This window comes from Engystomops pustulosus, chromosome 4, assembly GCF_040894005.1.
Source record: "Engystomops pustulosus chromosome 4, aEngPut4.maternal, whole genome shotgun sequence".
NCBI lineage: Eukaryota > Metazoa > Chordata > Amphibia > Anura > Leptodactylidae > Engystomops > Engystomops pustulosus.
In genome coordinates, this window is record NC_092414.1 from 98,031,802 (window position 1) to 98,044,223 (window position 12,422).

Genomic DNA, 12,422 nt, shown 5'->3' on the forward strand with positions numbered 1-12,422 from the left:
ATGAAGCAGAAAATAAAGAAATTTAGATGATCATTGTAGCTTCCCTCCAGGGTCCCATAAACAGGAAGAATTGTCAGGGCCGGAGAAGGAGCTACAATGATAATCCAGATCTGTCCACACCTTCCCACTCCTCCAGTAGTCGCAGGCAGGGCCGGCGCTAGGGGTAGGCAAAGGTGGCAATTGCCCAGGGCCCCTGGGAGAAAGGGGAGAATCTCTTCTTTCAAATGAATCTTGAATTTTGTTTCTATGTGCTATGGATCCAGAGATATTCAGGTTTAAAGTGAGAATATCAGGTGCCATTTTTATATATATAAAAATCACTCCCAACGGCAGTTTAACAGTTAATATCTCATATAAAAGAGGAGACTCTCTTCTTTCGTAGGAAAAAAGAAGTGAGGTTCTATGTGTCACAGAGCCAGAGAAACAGGCCCCTGAAATTGACCCCCCCCAATCCAGATTCTTAGCCATCAGGCTTCAGGGAGCATTTGCTGCACACAGGAGCTGCTGCACCTCACAGATAATGGAATATTCACTTTATATGTTACTACATTTTGAGAAGGGATAATATCAACTAATATTCATGTTTTTAACCCTTCTCTATGCAGAACTATCTAATAACACACTTTGGGCCACATGTATCAATGGTTTTTTTCTGTTGTTTTTGCGCCTTTTCATTCAGGCGCACCGTTTTTGTGCCATTTTTGCAACTAAACGCCAAGCTAGCTGCGCAGCAAAAATAACCAGCTTTCCCTCATTTATCCTAGCAATCCAGATGTTTTGCTGCGCCTAATGATATTCATCACTTGCAACTTTTAATTTAGGCGCAAAAACGGGCGCAAAAACACTCCAGCCCGAAGGTGGCGTTAAAGGGCACCTACCACCACGAATCTACCTATAAAGGTAGATCGGGTGGTAGGTGGATGTATGGGACGTGAGGATAGCCCTTTTTAGAGCTAATCCTCACGTCCCCGCTAGCATACCATAAACTTTATTGCCCTAATATGTTAATTTAATTAAGCGGCTACCGGGGCGTGGAGTAGCCGGACACGAGGCTACACGGCGCGGCTACTCCACGCCCCAGTAGCTGCTTTCCCCCGCCTACCCTGTGATCTTCGGCGCGCAGCTCCTGGCAGCTGCGCGCCCTCGTCCGAGAAGCCGGAGTTCTGCGCATGCGCAGTAACTCCGGCCAAGATGCGCGATCTCGGGAACGAGGCCGGAGTTACTGCGCATGCGCAGAACTCCGGCTTCTCGGACGAGGGCGCGCAGCTACCAGGAGCTGCGCGCCGAAGATCACAGGGTAGGCGGGGGAAAGCAGCTACTGGGGCGTGGAGTAGCCGCGCCGTGTAGCCTCGTGTCCGGCTACTCCACGCCCCGGTAGCCGCTTAATTAAATTAACATATTAGGGCAATAAAGTTTATGGTATGCTAGCGGGGACGTGAGGATTAGCTCTAAAAAGGGCTATCCTCACGTCCCATACATCCACCTACCACCCGATCTACCTTTATAGGTAGATTCGTGGTGGTAGGTTCCCTTTAACTGAGAAGAAAGCACTGAGCCCCTTTGCAGAACAGCTCATTTCTAGCAGCAAAGCTCAGCCAGACACTGCAGAGACTAGAACAGATCATACAGACATGAGATACTCTGCAGACAGGAGCTGCAGACTCTATTTACAGTTCATCACCTTCTATTTACAAAACATTCTGCAGAATCCTGAGCTCAGAGCAAGAGAGAAGAGAACATTACAGAATGTTGCACATAGTACTGACAAGTGTCCCCCATGTAATTCTGCACAGTATCACCAGTGTTTCTGAGGGGGATACTGGCCAGAATTACAGGGGTGCAGCAGGAGACCAGCACTGGGGGATCCCCTCCAGGAGAAGCCCCTGCTGCGAAGGTCACTGGGTGCTGGGTGTCACACACCTGGGTGCTGCTGTGAGTGTTATCTTCATTCTGGGCTGTGGGAGAAGCAGAGAGGAGCTTGTAGCAGGATGACATGTAAGTGCCTAAACTATGTTAAAGTAAAGTGATTAATAAGAGGCAGGAAATATACTTATCACAGATGGTTGTAGCTTGTGATAATTCTGGAAAACAGTGCACCAGAATTTAGGCGCAACTACTACACTTAGGCGCACAAAGTGATAAATGTGGCCCTTTCTCTCTTATTCCGTTTTATTTTGTGATACTGTTTTAGGAAAGTAGATTTTCTTTATATAAGTATCTGGATTTATACACATTTTAGAGGAAATTTTGAATGTTAATTGCCAAATACATCGCCCGTTTGTCTGCTTTCAAAATTCTATAGGTTTTATGGCGCCTTTACTTTTTATTTTGTTTTATTGTTATATTTTGCAGGTTGTGACTGTCTAAAAATGTCTAGCTGAAAAGCAGATATCTGGTTATTACAGTTTTAGTGATATTTTGGGATTTATTTATGTGAACATATCAATATGGGACATTTGTGAACTGTACAAATGTCCACGTATTACATTTAGGAGATGTGAAGGGAAATATTTTCTGTTTGGATCAAATTTTTTGCCATCAAAGTCAAATTTTAAGTATTTTTAATAAAATGTTTCAGTTTGAATCAAAATTGCATGAAAGGGAGGCGCATGCGCGCGACGCTCGAGACGGCAGCAGGCGAGTAGAGCTCCGCGCCTCTTCAGACCGCAAGCAGCTATTATAAGCAACTCTCAGCACTTACCCTCTACACAGCTCACCGGGAGACGTGGGAAGACAGCGGGCTGCCCGTGATGGCTAAAGGCAATCAAAAAAAGACGGGAGCTCCAGTGAAATCGGCTCCGGAGCCTACCCAGGATTTCCCGCCGCCGCCATCTTTGGTGGAAGACGCAGGCTCACACGCGGCGCCATCTTCCCCTCAGCTATATGAGGAGATGGCGAATCTGCCTGAGGGAACTCCAGCTATAACCACACCAGATCCTTCTCAGGGGAGTCTTAGAGCTTCACAGGATTCACAAGGAGCAATGGACAAAGCCATGGCTGAAATTGCCTTCAGTCAGCAAAGCTCAGCGGCCTCCACTGACTCAGAACAACCTGAGGTATGTCAAGGAGACTATCACTACTCTGGGGATAAGCAACTCATAGGGAAATTTTCTCAATTGCTTCAACACGAATTAGGCAAAGCCTGTAATAAAATTACCTCAGATATAAAAGAGGACTTTCAAATGTTGGGCAACCGAATTGATTCTATTGAAACTAAAGTGGACTCGACAGTAGCTCACATTAACCAACACTCGGCAGCCATTTCAGATATTCATAGTCAATTAGAAGACGCATGGTCCAAAATTGAGGACTTAGAGAACAGGTCCCGCAGAGAAAATTTTAGAATTAGGGGCCTCCCAGAGTCAGTGGTTGATTTGGAACAATTTGTGCATGATATATTTAAGAAAATATTACCCGATCTTCCAGAGAGATACTACGAAGTGGACAGGGTTCATAGAGCCCTTACTGCTCCTAGAGCAGATGGCATACCCCGGGACATAGTGGTTAAGCCCCATTTTTTCTCTGCTAAAGAACAGCTTATGAAAGCAGCAAGAGGAACTGAATCCTTACATGTCCGGGACTTTGATATACAAATTTTCACTGATTTAGCACCCCGCACTATACAAAGAAGAAGGAATTTAAAGCCACTACTTCAGGTCTTGCGCTCACAGGACATTAAATATAGGTGGGCTTTCCCGTTCAGATTGATGTTTTACTACCACAACAAATTGCACCAGTTTGCATCTTTACAGGAGGGAGAGGAAGTCTTGACCGAACTGGGACTGTTGCAAAAGGAATATGGACGTATGGAACTGCGATCCTCCCAGAAATCCATCACTACTCGACCGCCTCGAAAGACTGCGCCTCTTTCTCCAATATGGAAGAGAAAATTGCCGACAACCTGAGGTTTCACTTTACCATAACTTGCTGATAGTCAGTCATTGTGACGAAGATAGCCTATTACTGTTGATGTTTCTTTTTCAAATAACAAAATTGTTCATTCGTTTTGATGTAGAATGAGGGTTAAGAGGATACCTTTGCTGCCTTAGGTCTGGGAGGTTGTCGCTTGGCCTCCCCTGAGTTTGTGACCCGCCCTGGTAGTTAGCTGGTCTGCTACCGGGACGGTTCAGAATTCTACTTTGGGGTCATGGTATTTGATCATGATCCTACATTGATAAAGAGAGTTAATGTTTTTTTGGTTTTGTACATGTTAAATTTTCTTTTACCTTTATTGTATGATGTTCCCAATTCCCTTAGATTCCTTTCCCCCCCTGGCCTGGATTTAAGTGAGAGTGAAGGTAAGCCCAGAGTACAACAAGACGATGATGGCTGCTGAAAATTTTACATCTACCCAGACGTTTAAACTAATTTCTCATAATGTACAGGGTCTTAATTCTCCGATTAAAAGGAGAGCGGCCTTTAAATTATTTCATTCTATGCACAGTGATGTAATTTTCCTTCAGGAATTACATTTCTCTACCACATCCTGTCCCAGATACATGCACCATCATTATCCATTGTTCTACTTGGCGCTGTCATCAGAAAAAAAGAGAGGAGTGGGCATATTTTTCTCCAAAAAGGTTCCATTCTCGTTGGAACATATGATTTGTGATCCCAATGGAAGGTATATATTCATTTCTGGTTCAATCCAGGGAGCCCCGGTTACTTTTATAAATTACTATGCACCGAATGAAGGCCAACTGAAATTTTTTTCTCAAATGTTTAAAGATTTAGCTCCTCACTTTAAAGGGAGCGTATTTGTAGGTGGGGACTCTAATCTAGCATTGGATCATACTTTAGACAAGTCACATACCTCTAGTTCTATATTGCGCCCACCACCTAAACAGGGGCTGAGCTTAGCTAAGCTTTTACATTCTTTTGACCTGATAGATGCATGGAGGACCAAAAATTTGTCAGCTAGGGACTACACTTATTTTTCGGCGGCTCATGCCACTTATTCAAGAATTGATCATGTCTTTATTCAGTCACATCTTACTTTCCATCTGCTTTCTGCCAAAATAATCCCTATATCATGGTCTGACCATGATGCGATTTCACTGACTTTAGAGTCTCTTTGGTTAAGACCCCCAAGTTCACCTTGGAGACTTAATGAATCATTGCTTACAAATCCGGTAATAGCAGACCGAATAGAAGAGGCTATAAAGGCATATTATATAGAAGAACAAAGAGTTCCTACTTCATCAGCTGCAAGTTGGGAGGGACATAAGGTCTTAATTAGAGGCTTACTTATGCAATCGGCTTCTAGATTGAGGAAGCAGAGGGATAAATTGAGAAAGGAACTGGAAAGGAAATATTATTCTCTACTGAATTACCATAAAGAGAACCCTGATAAAGACCTTAAGGCCCAAATTGAGGAGGCGAGGACGGAACTTAATTTGTGTCTTACTTCTGATGCGGAGCGCAGTATCAGATGGTCCAAATTTAAATTTTTTTCTCAAAGTGATAAAACCGGTACTTTACTAGCCCGTAGGCTAACCCCCCGCCCCCAAACCTTTTCTATTCCTAAAATTCGGAAGACAGATGGTAAATTAACCCAAAATCCAAAAGAAGTATTGGAAATTTTCGCAAATTATTATAAAGAGCTTTACAGTCAGGAAATTCTTTGTCGGTCTCCTGACCGTCTATTCGCAGATATTCAACTTCCAGTACTAAGTGATTCACACAAAGACCTGGTCGATGCCCCCTTCACCTATGAAGAGGTGCTGAAAGCTATAAAATCGCTTAAACCATCTAAATGTCCAGGTCCGGATGGATTCTCAAATTTTTATTACAAGAAATTTTCTGATTTATTGGTGCCTCACTTAGTACAATACTTTAATTCTATTAGAGAGGGATCGCTTCCCTTCCCGGGAGCCCTAGCGGCTCATATTTCTCTAATACCAAAGCCAGAGAAAGATAGCACTAACTGCCAGAATTATAGGCCAATATCGCTGATTAATAATGATGTGAAAATCCTTACAAAAATCCTGGCCACAAGAATTAACACTTTTTTGGAGGGATATATCCATCCTGATCAGGTGGGTTTTGTACCCCACAGACAGGCAGCAGACCAAACCCGGAGAGTGATAGATTTGATCTCCCTGGTTCACGCTAAGTGGGATAACACTCCACCAAAACAGGCTATGTGTTTGGCTATTGATATCCATAAAGCATTTGATTCCCTCCAATGGGATTATCTTTTTTATATACTCAAGCGTTGGGGTTTCGGGCAAAAGTTTATAACAATATTGTCTAGCTTGTACTCCGCACCAACTGCAGAAGTTAATATTAAGGGGTTCATGTCAGATCGCATAAAGATCAAATGTGGAACTAGACAGGGATGTCCCCTTTCTCCCATTCTTTTTATACTAGCCATTGAGCCCTTAGCCCATTTGGTTAGGATAAACTGCAATATTAAGGGAATTGGAGTGGGAGGTAGGGAACATAAGTGCGCCTTGTTCGCGGACGATATTTTATTTATGATAACATCCCCTTTAACTACGCTACCAAATCTGTATCGGGTTCTGGATAGGTTTGGTTCCCTTTCAGGCCTCAAGATTAACCATGACAAATCAGTAGCCCTAAATTTAACTATCCCCACTCACATGGCTAAATTAATACAACTAAATTTTCAGATGCGCTGGAGGGAAGACAAAATCTCCTATTTAGGGGTCAATTTGACGTCAAATTTCACCAAGTTATTTGAAGCGAATTTCAAACCATTATATAACAAATTTTTAGATGAGCTGAGAGTCTGGTCCTCCTTGCAGATATCATGGCTCGGTCGCATTGCGGCATTAAAGATGACTTTGTTACCTCGCCTGCTTTATTTTTTTCGTACTATACCTATCGATATTCCAGGATTATATTTAAAGAATCTCCAATCTACGTTTAATAAATTTATATGGGGACAAAAACGTAGTAGGATAGTGCAAACCACTATGTATACCCCAAGAATAGATGGGGGACTAGGGGTTCCAAATGTTACAAAATATTATTATGCAGCTAGACTAGCTCCATTGGTTGTCCTACACAGAGGGTCTAGACTCCCTTTATGGGGTTTTATTGAACAAACGGCATGCTCCCCGACTCCTATAGATCTATTACCTTGGATGGCGCCTAAGGACAGACCGGCTATAATGTGCCCACTCCTCTCTTCTAACTTAGCAATTTGGGATAGGTTGAAGCGAAGATTTAAGATGGTTTCTTTTCATACGCCAGCTGCAAGGCTTTTCTCCAATCCAAGCTTCACTCCTGGCTTAACACCATCAGCCTTTCAATGGTGGTTAGACAAAGGCCTATATAGAATCGCTGACTTTATCGATAGGCTGGGAATACGGTCTGTGTCGTACTTTCGCTCTACACATAATTTTCCTGATACAGAATTGTTTAGATTTTCCCAAATTACACATTTTTTACAATCACTTACGAAAGTAACTCCTGATATAAGTCTTAGAACAATGTTTGAAACACTCTGTTTACATAATAACACGGGGAGAGGAATTTTATCCCAAATATATACTACGATGGTTTCTTCTGTCAATAAACTTCCTTATATGCTAGAGTGGGAAAAGGATCTTGCTATCAACCTAACAATGAGAGAGTGGCAAGACATGGCAGAGCGCACCTTTAAGATTTCGATAAATGCTAATTTAGTGGAGGCAAACTTTAAAGTTTTTTCACGATGGTACATGGTACCCTCTCGCCTGTCAAAAATTTTTCCTACGGTATCATCTCAATGTTTTAGAGGGTGCGGAATGGAGGGCACTCATGCTCACATATGGTGGCATTGTCCTAAGGTTAAGCGGTTCTGGAGACGCATATTTAATATGTTATATTCCATAACGCAAATAAACCTTAAGCTCTCTCCTGTGTACGCACTTCTGAATGGGACAATACCAGACCTCTCGATTGCACAACATAGATTTACTTCTAATCTTTTCTTAGCAGCTAAGATCGCAATAGCAACCTCGTGGAAAAAAGCTGTTGTTCCATTGCATTTGGTAAAATCTAAGCTAAATTGGATTATGATTAACGATAAGTTGTTCAGTATGTTACATGATAAAGAAGCGATCTTTAAAAAAATTTGGCAAGACTGGATCACATATTCCTCTACTGAATGAGTAGTGTTTCTGGTATTTTAGGCCCTTCTTTGGACTCTCACCCCAGGCCAGGGGTACCTAATCTCCCTTCCCTTCCTTCCGTCTAACCCCCCCACATTATGATTCTTTTATTTTTGGTTTTACTGTATTGTCAGAAAGATTTATATGTATTAGAGAGCTTCAGCTTAGGAGATTTTTACTGAGCTATTTAAGCTAATTATAAGACTATACATATTGTGTACTTTACGAGAAATGTATCTATATTGCCATACAACTGACAAAGTTTTATGTTTTTAAAATGTTTTATTGTCTTAAAAATTCAATAAAAATTATTGAAAACAAAATTGCATGAAAGCGCCAATTTCTATAAAATCCTTGATGCAATTTTGAAAATGGGGCAAGTGTCTGCTTTCAGAAAATATCGGTCCCTCTCCCCAATGGGCCTCACAGTTTTTTTGGAGTGTGAATTTTTTGGAGTGTGGGAGGAAACCGGAGGACCCGGAGGAATCCCACGCAGACACACGCATACAAAATCTTTGCAGATGTTGACCAGCACTGCAAGGCTGTAGTGCTAATCACGGAGACACCATGCTGCCCATAAATCTCCCTATCATTTATCTACCTCCTATAAAATTCTCCCATATTACAGTTTGATTTACCAGACTAATGGAGCCTCTTGCTGACTGTGACTGGTCATAAAATAGTTTTATTTTGGGGCCCCACTTTTAGTTTTGCCCAGGGCCCCACTTTGTCTAGAACCGGCCCTGGTCGCAGGTAGAGCTGTCACTTTAAAATAGCTCTGTGCACAGCAAATCCTGGGACTTCAGGAAGATACCTGGAGTCCTCTCTGATGATGACCTGGTTGCCCACAGAGAGGGCTCAGAGTGCCACCTCTGACACCCGTGCCATAGGTTCGCCACCACTGCTATATACAGATAAGATATATTGTGTCAATTTTTTACATGGTGCCTTGTATTACATTCATGACATATGACCAGTGACATCATCACAGGTCCTTTTAGCCTTCTAAGAATAGTAAACTGTACACCATGTATGTAATTACATGAAATCACAGCAGCCTCCATGGAGGATGGAGAGAAGTAGAAGTCCATGGAGGCTGCTGTGACTTCATGTGGTCAGATACATGCATGGGGTACAGTTTGCTATTGTTAAGAGGCTAAAGGACCTGAGATGATGTCACACTTGTCACATGACATGAACTGTGACCAGTAAGGAGGCATAAGGCATGGGGAGTAGGTTGTATAAGATAAAAGGTGATTTATGTGAATGTAAGCAAGACAATTTTAGCTAATATAAGGGTGTCAGTCAATTAGTAGGTCTCTATAGGAACCTGTCACTGGCTGTGTATGTGACAATGTGGTGACAGGTGTGGTAACCCTTAGGACACAGTACGATTTTTCAAAGGCTTTATCTAGCAGAGTTTATTTCTCATGACATATTAATGCTATGTTTTAGTTGAAATATATTAAACTTATTTGTAAAAAAATGGAAATTTGGTGAAAATTTTAAAAATGTTCCTGATTTCTAAATGTTATACTTATCCATACACTTATATCAGTCTAACCACCCAAATTGGTTGCCAACTAACCTTAACCTAAAGCAGACCTAATTTTTTATATGTTAATTTATTTTATTAAGGCGTTAGGAGGCTTACAGTTCGGACAGAGATTTTCCAAATTTTAAAGTAAATTTCAGATTCAATATTTTTCATCTTCATAAGGGTTTTCAAAGTTCTATTTATTAGAAACCCCCCACAAATTGCTGCATTTTTAAACCTACACCCCTCAAACTATTCATAACTGTTAAGCGTGTTAATCCTTTAAAGGGCATCTACCACCAGGCCTGTATGCAAATGATGGAGCCTGGAGCCCCTCAGGCTCATTTGCATACAATCCTTCATCCTTCTTTAAGCTTCTCACAAGAATTACACCAAAATGGAGGTTCTATTTGGAATTTTTACATTTTGACAATAAAAGCATTATTTACTGCTAATATTTACACACTAATGCAGTATAAAATGAGAAAACACATCTCAGATTTTGTTGTGCAGCTTCTTACAAGTAGGGCACTACTACTTTAGGGGCCCCCAGCAGAGTGCAGAATGGAAGGAGGAATTGAGCTTTTAGAGGGCAGATTTTGATGACATTTTCATGCGCCATTATTTATTTGAAAAGTTCCTGATCTACGAGAACTGTGACCACTTTCCCCTATAAATGTTCCTATTTTGGAAACTTTATCACCCAGAGAATTTATCTACATTGGTATTGAGCTTTTTACCACCACAGAATTTTTATAGAAAGTATTTACTTTGGCTCGTGCAAGTGAAAATCATTTTTCAAAATACCTTGCTTTGTCCCCTAAATGTTTATTTTTAGAAGGGGCTAACGAAGTAAACGCACCCCATAGTTACCCAGTTTCCCCAGAATGCAATAATATCCCACATGTGATAATAAATTGCTGTATGGGTGCACTGCGGGGATTGGAAAGGAAGGCGCCTCGATTTTGCTGGAAAGGATTTCAAGCATTATTATGCATTGGCTGCGATGCATGCGACTTATGTTTTATGCGTCAGTACGGTTTTGGTGATATCCCATTTATATAGCTTTTTATGTTTGACTTGTTCTACAAAACTAATTTGAAGAGAAAAATCCCTTGATTTGCATTGCCGTCTACCAAGTTAACTAAGTTAAGTCTCACAGTTAATTGAGCTGTTTTAGGGCTTATTTTTTGTGGTACGAGGTTTCCTTTATATTGGAATCATGCAGGGGTAAATGTGAATTTTTGATCACTTTGTTTGTTTTTTTTTGGTTTGATGCACAAAAATCATTATTTTTGCTTTTTTTTTTAATTTATTTTAGGCGTCACCAGACGGGTTCAGTAATGATTGTATTTTATTGTACAGGTTGTTACAGACGTGGCGATACCCTATATGCTGTTTGTGTGGTGATTTTCACGTTTTGTGTTTGGGAGTTTTACAAATCAATACAATGCCATACAGCAAATGCATAGGTTGACATCTGCACTGCTTAGTCGGACCCAGCAGGCAGTCAAACAAGGTAGCCCTGGGGTCCTTCATCACGTACAGCCGGCTTCCTGCACGGATTGCATGTTGGGGAACGTCATGGTGGCCCTAACAGAAGCTCACCTTGATGTTCCCCTATGTTTTGGTGGCTTAAGGGTTTAATTGAGGTCACCATGCTTGGTTGCAAAGTTATGTAGTACATATAAAATGCGAGGGACAGGGGATATGTGTTGTGCTTTAGTTTTTGGTATGTAGTTTTATTACAGTAATTTTGCAGGGGGTCTGCATCTAGCAAAGATGGTGATCATGAAAATCACAGTAATTAAAATGTCTTTGTCTTAATATACCTAAAGGACAACTACCGTATTTGGAAGTATTGTACATCTTTAATATTTTTTCCAGTATAATCCCAGCTGTTTTTTGGAGGTCTCAGAGGTTTGTTAGAAAACATTAGTGAAAAAACAGCATCATTAAAAACTAGGGATTTCAAACAAAGTATATAAAAAGCCCAAGTTCTCAACATATCTAAAATGACAGCATAGACAAAGAGAGCACTTAGAGAAGCAGCCAAGAGGCCCATGGTCACTCTGTAGTAACTGCAGAGACCCAAAGCTCCGGTGGGAGAATCTGTCCAGAGGACAACAATTAGTTGTGTACCTGCTAAATCTGGCCTTAACGGAATAGTGGCAAAAAGAAAGTCATAAAATGTCCAATCGCTATGCGTGGAAGAAAGCAAACACTGCACGGCACACAGAGCATACTATTCCCATTCCCTTCAGCAAGGACTGGGAAGTTAGTCAGAATTGATTGGAAGATGGATGGTGCTAAATATAGGATGATTGTGGCGGAAAACCTGTTAGAGACTGGAAAAGACTTGAGTCTGGGGTATAGGTTCACCCTATAGCAGGAAAATTACCTAATCATAAAGCCAAATGTACAAATGAATAGTAACAATCAGAGAATATTCATGTGTTACAATGTCCAAACCTAAAATCCATTGAGTCCTTTAGCTTGATTTGAAAATTGCTGCTTGCAAATGTGCTCAAAGCAGTCCGACTGAGCAATGGGCAAACCTTCACGTCTCTAGATGTGCAAAGCCGTTAGACACATACCACAAAATATTTTCTTAACACTTAACAAATACTTGTTATTTACGTGATTGAGAAACACAAACTATCAAAACAATGTATTTAACCCTTTTAGGACGCAACCAGTTTATAGTTTAAGGCTTATCCCCATTGTGTAATGAGACATACTTATGTTAATATGGTTATAAC